General features: G+C 40.1%; 1 pseudogene; it reads left to right on the top strand.

Moving 5' to 3' along the window:
* Nucleotides 1-6,646: 6,646 nt before the first annotated feature.
* The window catches only part of LOC101583787, a 49,565-nt pseudogene continuing 47,766 nt past the window's right edge, over nucleotides 6,647-8,445 (top strand).

Here is an 8,445-nt window from a genome sequence, read left to right as displayed (position 1 = left end):
TGGTTAAAAAAAAAAAAATGGTTATCAAGTGTCTTGTCCATAAAAGGTACACAGTAACTTTTGAGAATTGAAGAGTCAAAGTTAAAACTGAAATAAAACTTCTTTCAGAATCTAAATTTGTTATAATGTAAAGGAAATCTCGATTCTACTTACAAGTTTTGGTCTGGAAATTATATGTTGCATAAAATAAGTTTCATTTGTAGGTTGGGCCTCTATATAGAAAAAATGCCAACACACCGTCATTGATTCTTATTTACAGAAATTAGACCTCTCTACCCCATTTGACCATCCAGATTTAAAAATCTGTTTTCATGTGATCTGTCAGCCTGTGTCATCTCATGACAAATGGAAGTCAGTGGGATATAGGTACAAGTTCTCCAGCTTCTTCAGAGATGTGAACTAGACAGTAGAATTTAACAAATTTCCTCCACTAGTTCTAATAATTAGTAGCCATGTTTGAGAACCACAGGTATAGAGAGAGCACAGAGCCTGACTCTAATGCCTTTTAGCTATGTGGATGTAGAAAGCCATAGCATCTCTAAGCCTTTGTTCTTTTATCTGCAAACTGGAATACAGTCTTGCAGTGTTGCTTCAAGATTAAAGATGGCATGTATAAAATGTGAGTTAAATAACAGCTTCAACATGTAACAATTTAACAGTCTTGTTGAGATGTCCTTTTTACACAGTATAATCATCATTTTAAATATACAATTTGATGAGTTTTGACAAATACACATAGACTTATATTCATTAAAACACAAGTTGGCATAAGTACTTATGTCTTCAATTAAGGCATAAGTAGTCTTGTTTTGCACAGTGGGACTGTAAAAATGACCATGAGAAGTGATCTTAGTAAGCAATGAGGGAAATTTCTACTTCTCTCTGACCTACAAAACGTTTTTGTTAAAATATTTAAAACTTTTGTTATCAATTATAAGTGAATGGAGAAACACAAATAGTAAAACAAATACTTAGTACACTGTAATTTAAATCATTAGAATCGTTGAGGATGAAACTATTTATTTGTAAAAGCTTGAAAGTGGTTTAGACAGCCTGCTTTTGCTTATCATTTAACCTATCACACAGTGAGCATCATTTTTATACCTTGACAAATCTTTTTAAGTTTGGATCAGTTTCCAAAACTGTATCTTTCTCTTTTTTTCTGTATTTTTTTTAGAGAAGAGTCTACAGGGTATTCAGGGTCTCACTACTAGATCTGACTCATAGTGATCTGCCTGTTTACAGCCTCCCAAGAGCTGGGATTACAGGCATGAGCCACTATGCCCAGTCTCAATTGCTATTGGCGGGGCCGGCATGGCGGGCATGGGGATTGAACCCCTGGCCCCTGCACCTGCTTGCAGGCACTTTAATCCACTGAGCTATTTGGCCAGCCCTTTCATGATTTTTAAGATTGCAAAATATTTAAGAATGCTCTTAAAATGAAATCTATTTTTCTGGGGCTGAGGAGATAGCTCAGCAGTCTAAGAGCCTTCTGGCAAGTGAAAGGACATGGGTTCGATCCCTCATACCACATGCCATGCCAGCCCTGGGTGCTGAGCCAGCCACTGAAACCAGGTATGGTAGTGCATGCCTGGAATCCCAGTACTGAGGATGCTGAAACAGGAGGATCACTGAGTTCAAGCTGCATAGCAAAGCCCTATACCAAATGAATAAAAAGAATAAAAGAGAAAGAATTTATCTTGCAAAATATTAGTGTCACTTATGGGATATCATTGTCCTTTTCATTACAATTACTTTATTCATTGGTAAAAATAAGTTCACTTTCACTGAGTCCTTCTGGCTGACAATCAAGTCTCTCCAATAGTCAACTACTTCTTCTATAGCTTCATTTATATTTAATTCTAATTTCATGTCCAAAATTGTCACTTTTCATTTCTGTTTTGCACATTCATCTTTGTCATCCAGTTCTGTTCTATTCATTCATTTTTTGTAAAACATCACATGGGCTTCATTAGTAAGAGACAAACAAGCAATCTAGAAGTATGTTTGGCTATCTTCAAGTCTATTTTATATGACAGGTACACAGTAACCAACCATGATCAGGCTTTGGACAATGTGATGTGGCCGCTCACCAGATCTGGCGGAACATCTGTTACTTATGCAGAAACACACAGACTGACGAGCTGCCATCGATGCTTGGGCTTCATGCAGTTGCTCTCAGGAGACTGTAGCAACTGAAATTTGGCTTTCAGTTTGCTTGAGACTGGAATTTGTAAACTCTGTTGTGAGAACTCAAAGTATGAAAACTGAAAAGGGACAAACACATAAAGCTAACACTGCTTGTGTTAAATACTTCCATAGAGAGCTGGCCAGTGCCTATTTGCAGTCAGTCCACTCTTCCTCTCCACACCAGGCCCTGCAGAACATGTGCCTGCCTCCTGTCACTCTAATTCTGTATTTTCCACAATTTCATATAAATGGAATCCAACACTACACAGCCTTTTAGGTTTGGTTTCTTTCTTTAGTATGATGTTTTTAGAATTTACTCATTTTGGACATAAATGATAGATATGTTTCTTTTCTTTTACATCACTATACTGGTATCTTGCCTCAAGTACAAATTAAAATTACACACAAAACAAATGTCCTTTGATTTGATAGATTCCCTCCACCTGCAGTTATCTGTCTACACTTGATAGTGAAACTTTTTTTTATAATTTATTATTTATTTGTTTGTTTATTTATTTTAGTGGAACCAGGGATTGGACTCAGGCACTTGGGCTTACCAGGCAAGCACTTATTCTACTGAGCCATCTCTCCAGCTCTGAAACTTTTTAAAATAGTTCTTCACTTGTTCCACTCCTTTCTCAGTGAACTATATTTTGGCTTCAACCCCCACTGTCCCTCTAAAATCACACTTTGCAGGATTATGAATAATCCTCTTTGTACTACACCCATCGGATGCCTCGTTTTCCTTTTCTGACTTTTCCAGTAATGCACAGGGGCTCCTTTAAAACCTCCTGATTGTCTTCCTCCTTCTCTGGCCCCTTCCTCTCAGTCTCCCTTCTCCAGGTTTCCTCCCTTTAATAAGAATATTCTGGGGTTATGTACTCCTAGTACCTCTGTCTGGGTCACTCTGGATGCTGTCTCTGGCAGCCTCAATGTGGTTTTCTCCAGCACTGGTGTCTGTCCTGAACTCTAGACATGTGCAGATTACAGTACTAATTGTTATCTGAATTTCAATGTTTCATTGTTCAAATGTTCAAAATTTAAGTCATCATTTCAATCCCATCCTTCCTTTTTAAAAACAAACAAAAATCAGTTCCTCTACTTGTGTTCCCAGATGTTAGTACATGTATCAATTCATTATCAATTCATTATCAATTCATTTGTCCAAATCCCAAAACTAGACTTCACCCTCTCCCTTACTCCCAACATCCGTGTTCAGTAAGTCCATGTTTCCTCCCAAATTTCAGGAAATCTGTAAAATCTCTCCATTCCTATCATACTACTCCCATCCTAGTCACTATTATATTTTCCATGGGCATTTTACTGCCTTGTAGTCTGCTTTTATCACTAGGTGATTTTCCTATAACACAAATCTGATCTTTGATCTTCGTGTTTAAAACTCTTTACTAGTCCCACTTGAAGCTTCTAAACAAGAAAGGCTTCCCATGACCAGGCCCCTATCACTGGCCCCAGCCCACCACTCTAAATTTTACAGATAATCAATATATTGCCTGTCTACCACTGGAACAAGCTCCATTGGGTAGAAATGAGAAACATGATGAAGTATAGATTTGTGGCCACATCTCAAGCCCGCATGTTGCCAGTTCACTAAACTTCTGTTTACTTTCAGTAAGGATTATTTCCATGGCCTAGAAGGTAGAGGAGATGAGTTCAAGAGATGACAGAACACCGAAGGAAAGACAAGACATCAGAAAAAAGAAAGGAAGTCAGAGGCACTGCCTTGAAAGCAAACCGCCAGTGCATTAACAGAGCTTTTCCACCCTGTCCTTTCTGGACACCCACATTTTGGAGGACATGGGCAAAGACTCCTAAGGAGAACAACAGCAGTGCTGATCCCTGAGTTTTTCCTCATGGTAATGCAGAGAATCTTTTTTAATAAACCAGCTTTGGTTTCTTAATCAAAGAAGAGCAAGAGACTGACTCATAAGGCAGACTCCACTCCCATCTCGGCTATCTGAATCCAAATAAGCACTCAAGACCTGACCTCATGAGCTAGGACTGTGAGGTTCAGTTAGCATCAAGTTTACTTTCCAGGATTCCGCTGTGCTCAACACTGCACACCCAATTCGTCTTCTCTGAGCAGTTATCTCCTCTTTATAGCAAAAGGCTCAGCTATCAGCAGGATCTCTACAGAGAGCACAGGTTTTTTTTTTCTAAGTTAAGCATAAGGCTGAATAAACGCATATTCTAGCATCCTGCAAAACACTGGAACCAAAATAATCATTTAAAAAAAATTAAGTTGCTATTCCTAAGAAAAGATTTCAGAATAGTCATTGTTGGAAAAACAAAAAGAGAGACAGAATTATATTGTGCTTCTTGGCACTTGCTTTTTAGCTTCATACAGTACTGTTTTAATTTTAAATCACAAATGAAGGCACACAAGAGGTGTTACAAAGCCTCCTTTCCTCTAGGAAATGTGTTTAAAAACCAAACCATTCTGACAGACTTTAAAGGAAATCAGGACAACCAGTGATGCTCCTGAGAAGGGTGATTTCCTTCTGTGTGAACTCATAGGACGAGAGAAGTCAAGGGTCTTCAAGGGACATCCCATCCACTTCCCGTCTTGCAATAAGGACAGTAAAGGTTGTTGGGATCAAGTGATTTGTCCCAGGTCAGGTGATTTGTTCAGGCTCACACAGGCAACATAGTGTCAAGGCCGAGGCCACAAATCTGCTTTAACCCTGGCATGATATTTTCCCCACAATATCACAGGTGTGCAACAACAGTCCACAGGCTGTTCCTCACCTCTGGTTGGAAATAGCAGGCACATCTCACTTGGAGCTTGCAAAGTGCTTCTGACTAATCAGAATGCATGATTCTATCATCCTTAGATTATGGAGCTGGGCCATGTCGATTCCCTCTTGTTCTAGGGTGTGGGGGAAAGGGGGAGGCTGGTGACCTCACCACCGACCACACAGTGAGTCAGTGACTGAGCCAACTCCCCAGCTCCCAACTCCCTAATTTTTTTTTTTTTTTTGCTTCTGAGTCAGCTGAGCTTGTCAGCACCCCCCCCCCCATGCTGTAAACATACCACTGAGCAGGAAAACCAAAAGGCTGCTTGTCTAGAAAAGACCTGCCTCCCTGCTGAGTGTCACTACATGTCCTCTTTATTCACTTGAACACTCTGCTGCAGGTAACTACTAGAAAAAGTCAAGGGTGACCATGGAATAGTTCTCCTAAAGAGCCTTGCCTCAGGTCTTCATCAAAATAAAACAAACAAACAGGGCTGGGAGATGGCTCAGTGGAATAAGTGCTTCTCTGGTGAGCGCAAGGGCCTGAGTTCAATCCCCGGTTCCGCCAAAAAAATAAAACAAACAAAAAACAAACGAAAAAAAGCAAACAGGCGGAAATGTAGCTGAGTGATGGAGTTGAAGTGGAGGTGTTGGACAAAAGCCAAGTTTTCAGGATCATTTAGCCACATGTGCCTTTATTGGATCATGCCTCGTACCACATAGTCAGGACATAAACATCACTTTTGCTCCAGAAAGGAAACTGCCACTTTCTCTAACAAAATCAATTCTCAGCTTGCATGGTAAACACAGGAGAGGAAAAAATCCACCTACTCTTACTCTTCTCCTTAGACAGCATTTCTTTAAAATGTGGGTGCCTAGGCTTCCTGCATCCTTCTGGGAGTGAGGCCTAAACATCGGTGTCCTTAACAAGCCCCCTAGGACTACTCTTCTCCACTCTGCTGCTCTGAGGGACACTGCTCCCCTTTAACTGCGCTTACTCAAGGTTGTCATCTTCCAAAAATCTTGGAACATATAAACAAGACTGTGATGAAGAGCTTGAAATGAAAAGAAGCAGAAATTAACTTTCAAGTAAATGATCTGGGGTATGAAACAATCTTTCATCTGTACTATGGTTATGCATGGGGGTACCTTCTCAGCTGGACTGCAACCTATCCATGAAAGAAGGCTTTTTTTTTAACCATTCAGGGGTTATAAGTTAGACATAGTAAGCACTATAAAACCACAGACAAGAAAGACTCTTGCCCTTGTCTTCACAGTACTTGGAGACCAGCAAGGTAGACAACTAAGACAACAAAACAGGAGCCTCAGCAGATGGTCCACAGGCCACATCTGGGTTCACATTGCATTGTAAATATCAAGATATTTCAAAAGTTTCTTAAAATGAAGAAAGATGGCAAAAGTATTGCCAAATGCCATCTGTCTGGAGTTGAGAAATGCAGCCCTGGAGTCCTTGTTAAGAGTGCAGATGCCCAGACCTCCTGCCTCCCTCTAGGAATGAGGCCTGCATAGCTCCCTTTAAAGGAACATGCCTGCTCCAATTCGCCTCCCCCTTCACTGCTCCTAGTTGTCTCATACAGGGACAGTTTCCCTCATTTGTTTTATCCACTGTGTACCAGAACATAGCTGATGTGTTGACTCTTGTTTAGTGGTAGGCAGGAGAAGGCCTAATCTGATCTAGAGATATGAAAGATGAACGCATTTCCCAGGTGATGAGGGTCCAGGAAGAGAATCGGTGGGAAAGGTGAGGCAGGAGAAACAGTATATTCAAAGCCCATACATGGTGGTTGGAGAGTTTGACAAGAGGAAAGCTGTGTTTGTGGGTAAAATGTTGCTCACAACCAGCACTTCAGGTGAATTGGGAAAGTAGGCAGAGGATACACCAACTTGACATGCTAGATCTACCCTCACAACACAGAGGCTGAAGCTTCTCAAGCAGGACAATAACTCTCATCTGATTGTTTTGGGAAGGTTATTCAGGCTGCTTTGTGGATAGCAGTTGGTGGGGGTGGGCGTTGGTTGGTAACATATTTTAGGACTTTATTAGATAGTTTCTTCTGTACAGAGGCCACTCAGGGATGCTGAATGATTTCTCACCATCCTTTCTTTCTCTAAGCTCCTGCCCCTATTTTATAACAGAATCTTAGGCACAAAGCACATGTCAGGAAGGATCCTGACCCAAACATTAGGCAGAAACAATGACAAAAATATCTCAGTCCAGCAGTTATCTGGCTTTGTATACAAAGGATGCTCCGGATTTGCACAGCAAGCTGACTTTTTGTCCTTGGCCCTTGTGGAGAATATATCTTTAAGAGCAATAGCAAAAAGTGAAGCTATTCTAAAGATACTGATCTTGTTGACAGTGACACAACTCATCTTTAATTTGGGTGATCCCTCTTTCTTGGACGTGACTTTCCTGAGACCTGCCAAATCTCCCTCAGATGTCCTTCAAGTTTAAGGAAAATGCATTAAAACACTGCATGCAAACGTGAGGGGAAAGATGCTCATACGTAAGTGCAAATAAAGAAAGGAAATGCGATAAATAGTTAGAAGACAAGGTTTTTGTACTTGGTAATGGAGGGGTTCTGGGTACAGTACTTGCTAAGGTTTTCTGTACTGTATGTTGGCTCATTGGCTCTTTATAATGGCTTAAGTACCCTGATTTTACTTATAATATCTAGATTATAATCCTTGATTTAAACCTACATCTGACTCGGAAGACTACACTTCTACATGCATTATCTCTTTGTTATTATTAATAATTTTCCAAGAAAAAAATTGCTTTTCAGCCTGACACAACAGATTGGGCTAGAGGTGTAGACCCATCAAAATCAAATGGATTTAGAGACGATACTGCTCATTTCAAACTGTAGCCCCCTTCCTACCTTCCTTACCAGAAAAGTCTCAAATCCCAGTGTGGTAAAAACCCATTGAAATTCAATTTTATTAAAGTGGTCAGCTTAGATTTAATCTAATAGAATGTTTATTTTGGAACAAATCCAACTATGACAGTTAGGGGAAATTATAATAGATGGAACAGGTCAGGTGTTTTATAGATAAACCTAAAGTCCAGGTGGGATTTTTCTACTTGTTCAATTAATTAACTCACAGAAACCCATATACTTTCTTTTATATCTTCTTGGGTCACCTGTTTATTAATTCTAGTGTCCCAAAGCTCCTTTTATGCAGGCATTTTTCTGCCAAAATTATTGCAGAGATAAAATGAGTTGCAGCTAGTCAGACTAATACATCTACTCACTGTTGGAAGTGAGTAGTGAGGGCTTGGATCTGAACAAAAGAGTTTTCAGTTGCTTTGACCTATATGCATTTAAAAGGTGTCCTCTAAGAAGTCCTGCTCATGGAAAGTCTCATAATGTCTGAAAGACCATTCAAGCTGGGGATATAGCTCAGTGGCATAAATGCCTGCCTGGCAAGTGCAAGGTCCTGAGTTTGGCTCCTAGTACTAAAAAGAAAAAGGAAAGAA

The sequence above is a fragment of the Octodon degus genome, unplaced genomic scaffold, assembly GCF_000260255.1.
Source record: "Octodon degus isolate 3935 unplaced genomic scaffold, OctDeg1.0 scaffold00055, whole genome shotgun sequence".
NCBI lineage: Eukaryota > Metazoa > Chordata > Mammalia > Rodentia > Octodontidae > Octodon > Octodon degus.
Note: the sequence above shows the minus strand (reverse complement) of the source record. Positions and strands in the feature narration are given on the sequence as shown.